This window comes from Primulina tabacum, chromosome 9 (assembly GCF_025594145.1).
Source record: "Primulina tabacum isolate GXHZ01 chromosome 9, ASM2559414v2, whole genome shotgun sequence".
In the NCBI taxonomy this organism is placed as follows: domain Eukaryota; kingdom Viridiplantae; phylum Streptophyta; class Magnoliopsida; order Lamiales; family Gesneriaceae; genus Primulina; species Primulina tabacum.
Genome location: NC_134558.1, coordinates 16,970,944 through 16,987,456, shown reverse-complemented (window position 1 = coordinate 16,987,456; position 16,513 = coordinate 16,970,944).

Here is a 16,513-nt window from a genome sequence, read left to right as displayed (position 1 = left end):
CATCTATGATTAAATTGCAAACCTTTTGACTCACAAAACACCTAGTATGGAACAAGTTATCTCTTTGGTTAGTCTCCTCTTCCTTGACTTGGGCACTCATGATACGCCTAGTCACTAGTGCTTCACCTACAACCGCCTCATACCCCTCATCAGGATCATCTAACGCAGTCATCTCATCATCATCACCCTCACTTTGAGACTCATATTCACCATAGTCATTTAAAATCATCACCCTTTTATTAGGACATTCACTCGAAATATGCCCTAACCCTTGACACCTAAAACATTTAGTATCTCTAGATCGATGAGAAGGAGTTTCAGATTTACCTTGCATTCCTTGCTTAGGTTCCTCTTGCTTGGTCTCAAATTTGGGCTTGCTAACCACCTTGTTCTCCTCACGTTTCACCACATTTGATCGCCATGAAGATGATGAACCCCCAGTTTGATTGGTGCGGCCAACTCCACGCCTTTTAAGTTGTTGCTCCACTTTTATGGCCATTTGCACCATCTCGTCTAGATCCAAGTAGTGCCGAAGCTCAACTTGATCTTGGATTCCCCTGTTCAAACCACAAAGAAAACGTGCCATGGTCGCCTCATTATCTTCCTCAATATTGGCCCTAATCATGACTACTTCCATCTCCTTATAGTAGTCCTCAACACTCTTCACCCCTTGCCTTAAAGTTTGTAACCTTTTGAACATCTCCCTATAGTAGTGGTTGGGCACAAACCTCTTCCTCATGACCCTCTTCATCTCATCCCAAGATTCAATGGGTCTCTCATTATACCTCCTCATAGTGGTCACTAATTGATCCCACCAAATGAGAGCATAGTCTAAGAATTCAACCACTGCCAACCTAACCTTCTTTTGTTCGGAATAGTGGTGACACTCAAACACGAACTCTACCCTCTTTTCCCACTCTAAGTACGCCTCCGGGTCAGATTTCCCATGGAATGAAGGAATTTTCATCTTAATACTACCCATGTTACCATCTTCCCTATTCCCATCATATCTACCCCGCACGACTTCTCTTTTTCCTCTCCCAAATCCTCTACCTCTTCCATTCCTACCCCAGTTCTCATTTTGACTCTCCTCGTCTCCTCCCAAATCATATTCCTCATCCTCTCTACCCAAATCCTTAGGTTTAGATTTACTCCCGCTAGTACTAACCTCAAGTTTATCCAACCTCTCATGTAAGGGCTCTAATTCATTTCTCATCATCCTACTAAAATGCCCAAACAACGCCTCCATTTGAACCTTAGATAATCCTTGGTTCAAACTATCTCCTACCTCCCTCTCCATTTACTTTTAGAATTGTACCTGCAAGAAAACGTTAGTAGAAAACAAAATAGTCCTCACCCAAATTCTCACGGTCACTCCAAAGAAAATTCACTCGTCTCTCCTTCCTTATTTTTTTTTTAGCTCACAACAAATACTCACCGTTCATTCCAAAGAAAACTCACTCGCACTCAAGTAATGTCACTCAAATTCGAGAGTTCTCTCTAGGTGCTCAAGCTTTGTATTTGAGTATATCAAACAATCAAGTTTCAACTCGTGAACAAATGTGATCGACTCAGTTGGACTGCGTAGACAAGCAATTTGAAGATAATTAATTTTTTTTTTTTGACTGTGAGAGGCAATTGAATATGACTCTATAAAGAAAATAGAACAAAATACCACAAAGAAATAAGAGGGAATTTTCGGATTTTTGGTACTATTTTTTTTTTTTTTTGCTCTAAGAATTTTTTTTTTTTTTTGCTCTAAGAATTTTGAAAATTCAAAGAAAAAAATAAGGCACAAAATTTTGTGTATCACAGATTCACGAACGACGAAGAATAATAGAACAAATCAGATCTGAAAGCGGAACGAAAGAAAATTTAGATCTGATAATAGAACGAAGGGTAAACTTACTTGAATTCAATGAGCCAAAGCTCTGATACCAAATTATGTAAATCATTGTACGAATAAATAGCAAACAAGATTAAAATCGAATTGCGCCCTCTATTCAATAACGACAAGGATCGATGTGTGTCCCGATCTTTTGAATCAAGTTTGAATTTGTGATATTCACCTCTAAATTATAAAAACTTAGCAATAAATAATCACGATTAAACAATTGAGAAACAGACGAACCTTTAAAGAACTTGTCCTTGACAATCCGTATGAAATCAATCGACAAACGCCACAAAGTTAAAACTTTGATAAGTTTGATTTTGGTTGACAAAGCAAGATCCTTGAAAAAGTTGAGAGAAAATCTCAAAAAGTTTGATAAAATATCATCAATAATCTGAATTGTGTATCAAATTTCGTCCATAATATCCTTACATATCACAAGGATATCAAAATCTAGTTACCAAACAAATTAAAACACTAAATAAGGAAAAAAAATATTTTTCTCGGAACAGTGTCCGCTCGGGCGGATACTTATGTCCGCCCGGGCGGAAGGTCTTCGGCCCTCTCCTTCCTTGGTTCGCGCTCGGGCGGTAACTTTGGTGCGCCCGGGCGCGAGGCTCTCGAATTTTTATTTTTCAGGATGCACTGTACCCGCTCGGGCGGTAACTTATATCTGCCCGGGCACAAGTCTCTCGGGATTCTTCAACATATATTGCTTGAATAATGCTCCCTTGGCTCCCGAACTCGCTCCCATGCATCACGCACCCTTCGGCATTTTGCTCCTTGAACGTAAGCCCTCCTCGATTGCTCATAAGCCCATTCACTGCTTCTTTGAACCTCTTCAGACGTCCTCTCGTGATTGGTCCTTCTGGCAACTCTAAAGGGTCCCATGCTTTCCTTGGGACTTGACCACCCGTGTTCGCATCACTTTAAACCTTTCAAAAGCTTCAGATTTGTATTTCATTGAATACACATACCCATACCTCAAAAATTCATCGGTAAAGGTGATGAAGTAGGCATGTCCATGCTTAGTGGAGATGCTAAGTGGACCGCACACATCGATCAAATCCAATCACTCTTTGGCTCTCTCCACATGGCCCTTGAAGGGAATTTTGGTCATCTTTCCTTTCAGACAGGATTCACAAGTCGTGAGAGAACTAATATCAGACATATCAAACATGCCAACTCCCACTAGCTTGTTCATCCTTCTTAGGGAAATATGTCCTAATCGAGCATGCCATAATTGTGTCGATTTTAGAGTATCTTGTTTTCGCTTGTTTGTTGTTGTTATTGCTTGGACATTGTTTAGTGTAATATCTTTCAATGTTAAGTTGAAGAGATTTTTTTCAAGTTCTTAAGTGCCAATTAAACATTCATTCTTGTAAATGTTGCAAAAACATTTGCTAAATAAACAAGAACATCCATCTTTATCAAGCATAGAAATGAAAATAATGTTTTTCACCAACTCAGGTACAAACAAAACATCTCTCAAAATTAACTTAAAATCATTTTTCAAAAATAAGTAAACATCTCCTACGGCCTTGGCAGCAATTCTTGCTCCATTGCCCATCCTAAAGAAGGTCTCACTTCCCTAAGTCTTCTACTTCTTCCCATCACCTTTAAATCATTACAGAGATGTGAGCCACAGCCGGTATCTAATAACCAAGAAGTAGAGTTAATTGAAATGTTTATTTCAATGTAGAACATTCCATTTCCAGAACCTTTCTGGACAAGATATTCTCTGCAGTTACGCCTCCAATGTCCAGGCTTGTTGCAGTGATGACAGATATCAGCGGTCTTGTAAGCCTTAACTGGTGTGGCTGCCACAACGGGATCAGAGCTTGCCTCTTCAAGGGCACATTCTTCTTGGGACGTTTGAAAGAACACTTCTTTCCCTTCCCAGGTGGACCAGTCTTCGTACCACATGAAGAACTCACATAAAGAACCGGCTTCTCATTCTTGATGGTGGACTCAAACGTAACAAGTATATTGACCAACTCCTCAAGGGTAGGCTCCAGCATGTTCATGTTGAAATTCACCACAAAAGGATCAAATGAGCTAGGCAGCGATAAGAACGACATGTCTGTGGTCAACTCCGAAGAAAACATAAGATCCATGCCAACGAGCTTGTCCACAAGCCCAATCATCTATAGGCCATGCTCATGGACCGAGGCCCCATCTCGCATGCGTAAAGTGAACAGATCCTTGATGGTAGCATGCCTAAGAGGTCGAGTTTGCTCAACAAAGAGCTCCTTGAGATGCAAATGAATGTCAGCAGCACTCTTTGCATCCTCAAAACGTCTCTGCAGCTCATCATTCATAGAAGCCTGCATATAACACTTTGCTCGCAAGTCATGGTCACACCAATCCTTGTAAGTCTGCAATTCCTCAGGAGTGCAGCTACTCGGAGCCTCAACAGGGGTCAATTCAGTAAGTGTATATGCTATTCTTTCCGAATTCAAGATGATTTTCTGATTTCTTAGCCAATTGAGGTAATTAGGTCCAGTTAAAACGTGTTTGTCGAGTATTGCAGATAACGGATTGTGAATCGAAGACATTGTCAAAATTTGTACTGCAAAGTAAAACAAATAAATGTTAATGGACTATTTTAAAATATTTAGTAAGATATAAAGTATGAACTTTTACTTCATAAATTTTCGCTCTCACTGTTTTGACATTTTTCACTACCCTCTAGTGAAAACGGGAAACTCCTTTCCTCAGTAGGTACGCTACGTAAACCCAATTAGCAAATTATGATCCCAACTAATATCAGTCAGTCATAATTTCTAAAAGGTTCCGATTTCATCTCCATGCAACTTTTTACATAAACTTTTGTCTCATGTTTTATTAGGACGCAATAATATGATGTCGTTCATCTTTACGTGTCAAGCCTTACTCATCGATGTTGAACCTTAATGGACGGTCGCCATGAGTTCCCTCAATAATATGAGCCGAAATCTTAGGAGTTCCACGTAGTTCACATCACCATGTCAATGAATGTCACAGCTTTCCGGTGTCCAGGGCTTCCCCAATAATATGATCCGAGCCCTGAGCACGGGTAGGGTTCATCATGCACCAATTGTCGATGGAAGACATGGAAATTATAAACACCCTTCTAATTCCCTTTTTGGGCTTGATATTAATTTTGAATATTATTCAAAATGATGGTTTTTAAATTTGAAAGGTCTCATTATTAATTTAGTTTAAAAACTCGCCATGTTTGATCGTATGTTTGCCGGATTCATGCAACTTTGTTATTATCATAATAATAATGCACATACTCATTATTTATAATATATCATGTATATATTATAAACAGTAAACTAAACAAGGATATGATCAATCGCTTCAAAAACTAATGGCCCGTGTGAGCTAAGCACAGGCCTAGGTCCAATCCTAGGAAAATGCATGGGATGCAAATGCAACTTTTACATAAGCTTCCAATATTTACATGTCTTCGATTTTCATAATCATCATGGCCCACTATCTTCCAGTCTTGATCTTCCACTAAACTAATATTTACAAATAAATATCCATCACAAATAGGGATACATCTAATGTGGTAGGAACGGGCCATAAACCAAGCCCACTTATAAATTGATAATTATTACAATCATTCAAAACAAAATATCATATAATACACCTAGCAAATTGGGCTTGGGCTTTTGATCATCCTTCATGCATAATATCACATATCATACACTATCAATTAATTATCACAATAATCAATTGAACCAATATTATATATCTTGATCCAATCACTAACCGTCACTATTATAAACTAAATCAACAAAGTAAACAAACTCCTTTGTCTACTTTCTAATTAATTTATTTATATCTGAATATCTTGTGAATCACCATTTACTATAAATAATTGAAGTCCGACTTCAATTATTTATTTTATTAGAAAATATATACAATTTTTGTAGATTTAAACTTATGGGTCCAAAAAGAAATTTTTCACTAAAAATATTTTGTCTTATTTAAATTTAACAAAATATGTCAACCATCTAATGGCCCAATAATTCAAGACTCATGACACTTTGATATTCCAAAACACTTTTGGAAACCCTAGTCAACATGCACAAATTTTTTTTATTTTTAAAAAGGGGGGCTGCCCGAAATGAGCAGCAACATGGGGCCGAAAATAGCCCCCATTTTGGCTTTCGATTTGTTGCGACGCTTATCTCACGCGGTTAGAAAGTGACATCAATATAATATCATGTATTTGCTTACACAAAATAGTACTCATAGCTCTGATACAACTTGAAAGAGGGTCGATTACGGTGCCTGGATGCCCAACGAAAATTTCAAAAAATCATATTTTTCTAGCAAGAAAAACCGAGCACCCACTAGTGGGTAGCAAATACCAAAAACACAAAAATTTCATACATAGTGTGTTAAGAATTTTTACCTACCAATCACAAGAATTGATGTTTTGGCTCCAACTAAGTTGTAAACAACTTAGCTCTTGAAGGGTTGGCCCAATCTACAAGCTTCCAAAAGCAAACTTTGCTCAAATGGATTGTTTTCTTCAAATTAGGTCCACCACTAACTAAGAAGATCCTCTCTAATTTTGCACTAGAAAAATTATAGGATTTTTCTTTGAGAAGTGTAGGCTTTCCTCAACAATTGATGAAGAAAAAATTGGGAGAATGTGGAGTGTAAAATTCGACCACTATGCTAGGAAGAAAGAGAGAGAAATTTTTTTGGTTGTGGAAAAAGTTAAAGTGCATGTGAGACTCATGCCGTGTTTATTGAAAAAGTTGTCTCCCAACTCTTCACCTCCTTATGCATATTATTTGGGCTTGTAACATTTACAAAGCCCATGGACTTTTATTTAAATATCTCAAACATATTTGAGATCAATTAAATCTTTACTTGAATTTACTCAAGCCTACTAGTTGAATAATTATTTCTAATTGGGCTCTACAAGGCCCAATGTTATTCAATTAATTCAATACATGGATTAATTTAATTACTTAGACTCTACTAGGTCCACAAGTTTTTAATTAATTCAACACTTGAATTAGTTTAATTTAGTTCATAATAATGTTTATGAAAATCACTATTTTCAAATACATTATTTATTTAAGTCATCTTTTAATTTAGGAACACTTCCAAAAATTAAAAGTTACATTCCCCATAATCCTCTTATAGAAGTCATACTTCTATTTTTCTTAGCGCTTATAAACTCTTTGATAAGCCGTTCAACACATTGAACTATTTTACTTCTCAACGGGATCTAGAAAGTTAGCATTTGTGTGACCCTCAATGGTTCATTGATACAACCAGCAGTGGGTTCACATCTCTATGGGATTCGGGACAAAACATGTCATTATATGAGCATACCCCAGTTGCTCCATTCTTACTTATCAACTCCTTGATAATAAGAACGTCAGAACTCAAGTCTGATAATACCCAACCAATCATGTTAAATGCCTAGCAGCATCGCTTACATGATTCCCTAGGTATCAAATGATAGTGCCTGCAAGAACCATTTCATTATGATTAGCGTACAATACGGTCTCTTCAACTCATATATTTCGATCAATTTGACAACTATTGGTATATCGAGTGTTGTCAAAGAATCGATACTATGTGTCATGTCGTAGTTGCATCGATGGTGTAATCTGTGAAACCCCTTTCATAATTACCACCAACACCCTGATCAGAGATTTCAAACTACATACACATGAGATCTCATAGGATATCCATATCCGAAGGTAAGTGGTGAATCCCCGACTACAAGGCATCGACTCCTATATGTTTCGACAAAACACGCAACCTTGCAACCTGATGACCTCATATGAGTCGGTAAACAAGTCAAAGTGCAATGCTAGCATATAGAGTCTCAATATTATACCGGGTCATAAGGACTAATGGTGTACAACCATAAACTAAGACGTTTTCACTCGATAAGTAAGAACCACTTGGAAAGTCTTTTATGGAGGGTTGTTCAGTGCACTCTACAAGGAGCACCTATATGCATGCTCGGACATCACAATGTCCCTTATCAATAAAACATGGTACTCACGTTGCAGATACTAGTCTCAAACTCAAGCGGCCTTTATCCTTCTTAGTGGCGGCTTAATCGATTAGGAACTGTTTAGAATATACAGTATTCCAAATATGAGTTTCATGATACTCATCATATGAGCATCTCATATTCTTTCTATTATTTGTATATTCAAGAACTTTATATATGCAACAAGAATGGGTATACAGATAAAGTTGTGCCAAAAAAATAATTTCAAATATTATTAAAATAAATATTTTTTATACATAGAGTTTTAATGTGAACTCTCGGCCAACACTTGGCTCGACGGTCACCTACTCTAACATGAAGCTGTATAGCGAATTGATCAATCGGTTAAGACTGATCAGTTACACAGTCAGTTAATCGAATCAGCAATAGAGTCAACTGATAAATAATCTTGACACGTCATCTGTTAAAGAGCGTAGCCAACGAACGACAATTTGTACAAGAGTAGACTGCAACTTGTAGTGGGAGCACCACATCTCAAAATTCCACTGTGTATGATTGTCATAAGAATGATGACATGACAAATCAACAAATATATGACATTTAGACAAATTCAATATTACCGTTAGGAGCAAAGCCTATAAATAGCCGAGAAGACCAGCTGAGAAGAGAGTAACAGAGCAATAGTAAAGAGCAACAGTTATCGAGTTAGCAGGAACAAGAACAAGCAAATCGTTCTCAGTTACAAAAAGCCCACGCTTTATTAGATATATTCATAGCTTTTATGCTATATTTCGAGCACTAGCACTAGCACAAGCACTTATTGTTACTATATTCAATCTTTTTAGATCATTTGTGCTTAGAAAAATATATCAATTGCGTACTGATAAAAGTGTAAAGATACTAAGAGTTTCAGTTTGGCAGTGTTTAAGACCAAACTGAAGTGCGTAATTACAGATATTGTGACTAATCAAAGTCTTTTAGTGAAAATCCTATCATTGAAATGGAATGGGTGACGTAAGAGCATTTGAAGTCTCCGAACATCCATAAATCTTTATGTCTCTTATTTCCTAGTATTCAATCTGTCTTTCAGTTTGTTTCCGCACTTTATGTTAACTGATTAATATTGACAACAAGATTATCGAATTCAGTTTATCACTAAGCTAATTCACCCCATCAAAAAGATTCAAAAATCGTAAAGTGTTTATTCAACCCCCTCTAAACATTTACAACAGTGAAAAGTGTTAGGATCGATCCTAACACTAGTGTGTTGAGTCTTTAGACTAACTAGGTGTGAATGATTCAGATAAGCATATTGATGAGGAGACTGAAGGCGTCGAAGATTGAGTAAGCGGGGCTGGATGTGCGCACGCTAACCCGAGGACTATATCTTCCGCACATTACGTTTATGACTTAGGAGGAGTCATGGATATTTTTATACACTGTTCTTTTTACATGTTGTTGGTTCGATAGGCTTTTTGACATATTTTTAACTACAATATTTTTACCAGTATTAGAACCCCATTTATTTTAAAATGTGTGTTTTACACCACTTATTGCATGCATGCATTTAAATACATTTGTGATATTTAACTTACAGAAAAATAATTCTAGCAATATTTTAAGTAGTTGACGTTTCATATCTGCCCACTTGGCCTCACAAACCTCGACCACAAGCACTTTATGATTTCTTTTCTTTCTGAATGATTTATTATCATTTTTGAATATCTTATTCTTGTAATGAGATCTTCCATCCTTGTCAGTTGTCATTCTCTAATCTTTCTGTCATTCTCTAATCTTTCTTCAGTTTAGGACAATTGGATATAAAGTGGCAAATCTTCTCACAAATAAACATGCACTGTACTCATCATTGGACTCTTTCTTGTAGTGATTTCTTATGCTGGAATTTTGGAAGTTGCCTTGGTTCTTCCTCAAGAACATTCCAAATTTTTTCTTCGAATATTTACATAGCATATTTACTCATCTGCTGACTTCTCTTTCAAGACTGATTGTTCAATGGGCTTGGCAGCCAGTGCCTTGGTCAGTTTGGAAGTCGATTCACTATATGTTCTAGACTCCAATTTGAATTCAAAAGCTTTAAGATTCGCGAACAGATCATGCAATTCAAGTTTATTCAGATGCTTCAATTCTCATTGTCGTTGTTTTGACATGTCATTCTCTTTGAAGTGCCCTCATTACTTTCAAAGATATCTAATGATTGACATAATCTTTCCCAAGAACAGCCAGTTTGATGATAATGATGCTAACTCTTTCGTCAAAGTATGACATAGACTCACCTAACTTCATGTTGATGATATCAAATTTCTGTATTGCAATAGAAAATTTGTTTTGTTTCGTTTGGTCATTGCCCTTGCATAACTCGATTCATTTCTCTCTAATGTTTTTGGCAGTATGACACATCTTGATTTTGTTGAATGTGTTCTTATCAAATTTTTTGTATAGAACATCTTTGGCAACATTATCCAAAATTTTCTTTTTCTTATATTCACCCATCCATTACATTCGTGGCTTCTCAATCATCTGTTGTGCACCATCTAAAATGGCGACAAATGTATTTGTTTACATGATCTTCATTGGTTAATCTGTAATAACGTATCATATGTCATCACTATGTGTAGCTAAATAAAGTTGCATCCTAATCTTCCGACCATCGAAATCATCCTTGAAAAAAATCGAAATTTTACTGAAGGAGGCCATTTTATGTATTAATGTTCAGAGACAAGAATTAACCTTGTTCCGATTCCACATTTTAAAATTAGAAGATTGATTTAGAAGTGGTGAACAAACAATCTCAACAAATTTGTATTTAAATTCGGTTTTGTTTACAACATTGAATTGTAATTCTCAATGGTTTGGTTAGACTTAAATAAGTTGTGTGTTTTTTTAACTCATTTTTTGCGTTAGCTTATGCTTAATACAATTGAAATCCAAAAGCTGGTCATATGATAATATTGATTCTCCAAAAATGATCATAATATTAAGTTTTTCTTCACTTCTTTCTAATCTAAAAATTTAATGACTTTTACAAAAAAAATTCGCAAACACTCTCTAACATATACGCTAACTTTTAATGCTTTTTGAAAAGCTTTAATAGAGAAAGGTTTTTACAAAATAGTTGAAATAACAGTCACACTTGATAGCTACTGTTCTAGTAGTATTCAAAGTTTATCATTTGAGGTATATTATTTATTTATACCAACTCTTATACAGAAGAGCAATTTTCCAAATAGGAAATTCTAATGTTTTATATTATGGCTAAGTTTTGGCTACCATGAACACGATTATTCACGTGTATATGGTTTTGAATAGGTCTTTTGTGAGACGGTCTTACGAATTTTTATCTGTGAGACGGGTCAACCCTACCGATATTCACAGTAAAAAAGTGATACTCTTAGCATAAAAAATAATAATTTTTCATTGATGACCCAAATAAGAGATCTGTCTCACAAAATATGACCAATGAGACCGTCTCACACAAGTTTTTGTAGTGTGGTTTTTATTAAATCAATTCTCTTTTTGAATTTTTAGTAACTGAGGGTTACTTTGGTAAAATCCAATTTGTGTAACCATATCATACCACAAAGGGCTCCTCGAACATTAACCAACTTTCGGTACATGTTTAATATTTCTTTTTCTATCGTACTTTTCTCACAATATAATTTCAATTTAAAACTAAACAACTTTTGAGGATTCTCCGATTAGACAAAACGAGGATGGAGGAAGGAATATAATTCGATGGAGATTTAAACCCGATCATGCTCTACGCCATTGTGGTCCCTAATTTTATGTTTGTATTCAGTTTGTTTGTTTTTTTTAAAAAAATTCTTCATTAATCTTTAATTTATTGCTCTGTTGAGGAAAATGTTGAAGCCCAAGTTCGTTGGCCGCTGAAATATTGGTATATTAAAAAATATGGGTCTCGAGTCGTGGATTATAAATTATAAGGCACAAGAAATCTAAAAATTCTATCTAAAGATACAAAAATCAACATGAAATCATATACGGACGTCATGACACTATACTACAGTACGTAAATATTGGATCGAACACTTTCTTTTTTGTTCCATAGGACAACCCAAATATCATGTTTTGTTAGCAATTGTTACTCTCGAAAACTTCTCTTCCTATAATTTAATTGTTTTGTAACTTTTGAAATTGGACACGTGATATGATTGTGATACCAAACGTAAGATTAATCACTTTTTTGTTTCAAGCAAAAACTAATTAATAGTGTCGGTGATACAATTCAAATATTTCGAACCTATATAACATAGCAAAAATTAAAGTTCAATTTCTTCTATTAGAGATAATCACTGCTCCCAACGACAAATACCAATCGAAAATGTGCTAAAATGATTGGATTTCATGGCGATACAATTTTAAAATAAATTTTATTAAAAAAAATTCACCCTTGTGCACTCAAAAATTCATTCAACAATTTAACAAATTCAGATCCGCAAGATTCTGCGTGCAACAATCTATGAATAATCAAAATACAAATTAAGAATATTTTATGGTATTTTTAGAACTCCACTCAAATAGTGAGTTTAAAGGTGGATATTTATCAATATATGTGTGGGGTAGTGTTATATCGACGACATCTCATTCATCTCATCTTTATTCATAATTAAATCCTTATATTAAATTAAAAGGACTTGAGAATTTATTGAAACCTTCAAAATCATTTGCATTTTTTTTTAAAGCTAACTGTTATAATTTATTAAAAAATATGGTAGAATTTAATTTTCTAAATTGGATTAATGACGTAGCTAATGTCTGGAACGTTGTTGTTTGCGAACCAAAGTCGATAAATAGCACCGTCACCTTCTCCTAGACATTTATCATCAATAAACTCTTGGAATATTGCAGCAATTGTTATATCAAAAAGCATATAAATTTATAAAATCTCTCATATTCGTAAATTACTTCATTTCTTGACTAATTAGATACTAAAAACCCTCTTGGAATATTGCAGCAATTGTTATATCAAAAAGCATATAAATTTATAAAATCTCTCATATTCGTAAATTACTTCATTTCTTGACTAATTAGATACTAAAAACCTTATTTATACCAATTTTCATACAAATTACACAATGTTCTCGAATGTTCATAATTTAGATGTTGTTATGAAAATTCGAGAACATTGTGTACTTGTATGAAAATTGGTATAAATTGTCAACAAGATCAATAAATGGAACAGACAAGTTTGACAAAAGAATTTAGTGGTTGGAAGAATTGAAAAAAATTTATCAGACGACGCGTTTCTAACGCGTCTTCAAACGGACAAGAGTCTCTATAAATAGAGCTCCTCCCTTCATTTTGAAATCATCCTTTCTTCGAGTTTTCTCTCATCTTATTAGTTCTATAATATTTGTGAGGTGTTTGTTCTCCTGTATTAAGAGAGTTTGAGTTCTCTTTGAAAACACATTGAGTGAGTTGTATACCACAAAATATTATAGTGGAATTCTTTTCGTCTTCCCCGTGGTTTTTATCCTAATAATTTTTAGAAGTTTTCCACGTAAATCTCGGTGTCCAGTTTATTCTTTATTTTCTGGTTTTATTATCTCAAATTCCGTACGTGGGACCAACAAATGGTATCAGAGCCTTTTATTAAAATTTTGAGTATGCTCTATGGTTGTAGCCTAGACTGATCTTCCACATCAGAAAAGATTTTTTGAGATTTTTTTATTAAGGCGGGATTATTTTGTTCAGTCTACTAAATTGTTGTAGACATAATGACGGGCAGGTACGAGATAGAAAAGTTCAACGGAAGCAATTTTATGCTATGAAAAATAAAGATACAAGCAGTTTTAAGAAAGAAAAATTGCTTGGCGGCTATTGGAGATAGACCGGTGGAAATTACGGATGATGGAAAGTGGAATGAGATGAATGACAATGCTGTTGTCAATTTACACTTGGCTATAGCAGACGAAGTATTGTCAAGTATCTTTGAGATAAAAACGGCTAAAGTTATCTGGGATACTCTGACAAAGATGTACGAGTTCAAGTCACTACACAACATGATTTTCCTAAAGAGAAGACTTTATACTCTTCGGATGACGGAATCCTCATCGATGAACGACAATATCAATACACTAAATAATCTTTTTGCTCAACTCACTTCCATGGGCATAAAATAGGGGAAAATGAACGTGCGGAGCTTCTACTTCAAAGTCTACCAGATTCATATGATCAACTTATCATCAACATAACCAACAATATTCTTATGGACTTTCTAAGATTCGACGATGTCTTAACTGCGGTTCTCGGAGAAGAAATCTGGTGCAAGAATAAGGAAGATAGGTTGGTAACCTCAAAGCAGGCAGAGGCTTTACCAATGATAAGAGGAAGATTTATAGACAGTGACTCCAGTGGGAGCCAAAGACGAGGTAGATCAAAGTCGAGAAGTAAGAAAAAAATATTTACTGCTTTAAATGTGACAGTAAAGGGCACTTCAAGAAAGAGTGTACGAATATCGACAAGAGTTCTCAAGGAAATGTGGCCAATACTTCAGGCAGTGGTGAAATATTATTCAGCGAAGCGACAACAGTTGTAGAAGGCAAATACAAATTTTGTGACACATGGATTATGGATTCAGGACCGACATGGCACATGACGTCTCGGGGAGAATGGTTTGATCATTATGAACCAGTCTCAGAAGGATCTGTATTCATGGAAAATGATCATGCCTTGAAAATCGCTGGGGTCGGTACTATCAAAATAAAAATGTTTGATGGCATCATTTGTATCATTCAGGAGGTACGAAAAGTGAAAGGACTGACAAAAAATCTTTTGTTCTTGGAGCAATTGGATGACATCGGGTGTAAAACTCATATCAAGAACGGGATCATGAAAATTGTGAAGGGTGCGCTTGTGGTTATGAAGGCAGAAAAAGTTGCTTAAAATCTCTATGTACTTTTGGTAGAAACACACAAAGAGGAAGAACTAATTGTTGCATCAATTGGTTCAGGAAAAGAATTAATAGTATTATTGTAGAGCTCAAAATCAGTACACGTAAAACCCATGCATTTATTTATTTGTTAAATCATTTATTTTAATTTAAAAAATGAGTTTTAGCCAGGCATGATTTATTTAAATTGTATTATTTTAAATTATCTATGTTTATGTGATGCACGTTAAAATGTTTTCTCGAGTTTCATGTTTCAGGCGAATATTCGATACGAGATCAAGGATAAGAGACCGAAGACGATTTTTGGTAATTTTAAAACGTGGTAATTTATTTTAAGTTAGGATTGAGGCATTTTTAAATGATTTATAAGTTTTTATCATTTTTTAAAAGTCTAATTTTTTTATTTAGTGATTTTAGGATTTTTAAAACTTTTAAAGTTAGCATTGTGCAATTTGATTTTTGGTAATTAGGGCATTAACTTTTAAGTAATATTTTTAATTATCATTAAGCAACTTAAATACCCCTAAGCAAGACACACACACATGTTTTTCACTCAAAACACATGCACACACACGTTTTTCACTCAAAACACACGCACACACACGTTTTACACACACTGAAATCGGCAAAACACACACACACTATCACAATTCAGATTTTTATCATTTTTGAGAAGGTCAAAACCTAGGGTTCTTGAGGGTAAGCAGCTGCCCCTTTCCTTCGAGTTTTCTAGCAAGTTTTCGGTGAATTTTATTGCAAGAAAACTGTCCCACAAGCATCCCGGATCAACCCTCGCTTCCTTCCCACGTCGGAGTCGTCGTTTCAGTAACCTTAAAGATCTAAAGGCACGTTTATTCTTTCGTTTATGCATCGATCTTGTCATAGTAATGATTTTATGTTTATTGTATGAAAAAAAACATGTGGATGTTATGAAGAAGTTTGAGCAAACATGATTGGATCGGTTTTAAAATAATTTTTAGATCTAAAACTCGAATTTTGATGTCAAATTAAATACTGCGACTTTTCGGTCGACTTTTTGGAAAAACTTTCAACATATAAAACGTAGAACTTTTTGAGACCTTCGATTTGACAGTAAATCGAAATATTTGGATAAAAATTGAGGGAGTTATGGTGTTTTTTCGTGGGACTGCTCAAACTGCGTTTTCTGAAAAATTATGTTATTGACGTGTTCTTGAGAATTTCTTGTTGCAGGCTTCGTTGGAAATAGTCAGAGGTTCCTTGCTGTGTTTAGGAGTGTCCATTGGGTTGATCATGTGTATTTTGAGGTGTTGTCTCGGGTTGGTTAAGTTGTGTATGCATTAGAAGTCATAGGGAACTCATGTGCAGAATTTTCGGGGTGTGCTAGCGCAGGACTAGCGCCGCAGCCCCGCACTGCAGGCACCGCAGTGCTGCAGGTTCGTTCCAGCAAGTGCCTAGGCGCTTCAGACCTGTTGCGTACCAGCAGCGCTGCGGCGCTGCTCTGCAGATTTTTGGCTTTAAATATAGGTGTTCTTGCTTCCTTTGGGTACTATTATGTATTTATGTCCTAGTATACTAAAAGTTAATTTAGATGTCATGAAGTTTGATTTGGGAACGTTGAACTATGTTTTAAGCAAGGTCTGTACCTTCTATTGGGTGAGAAAATTCATACTTCTTGACAAGATTTGTTTCGGGGGGTTAGTATGTTGGTTATTACGGTGAA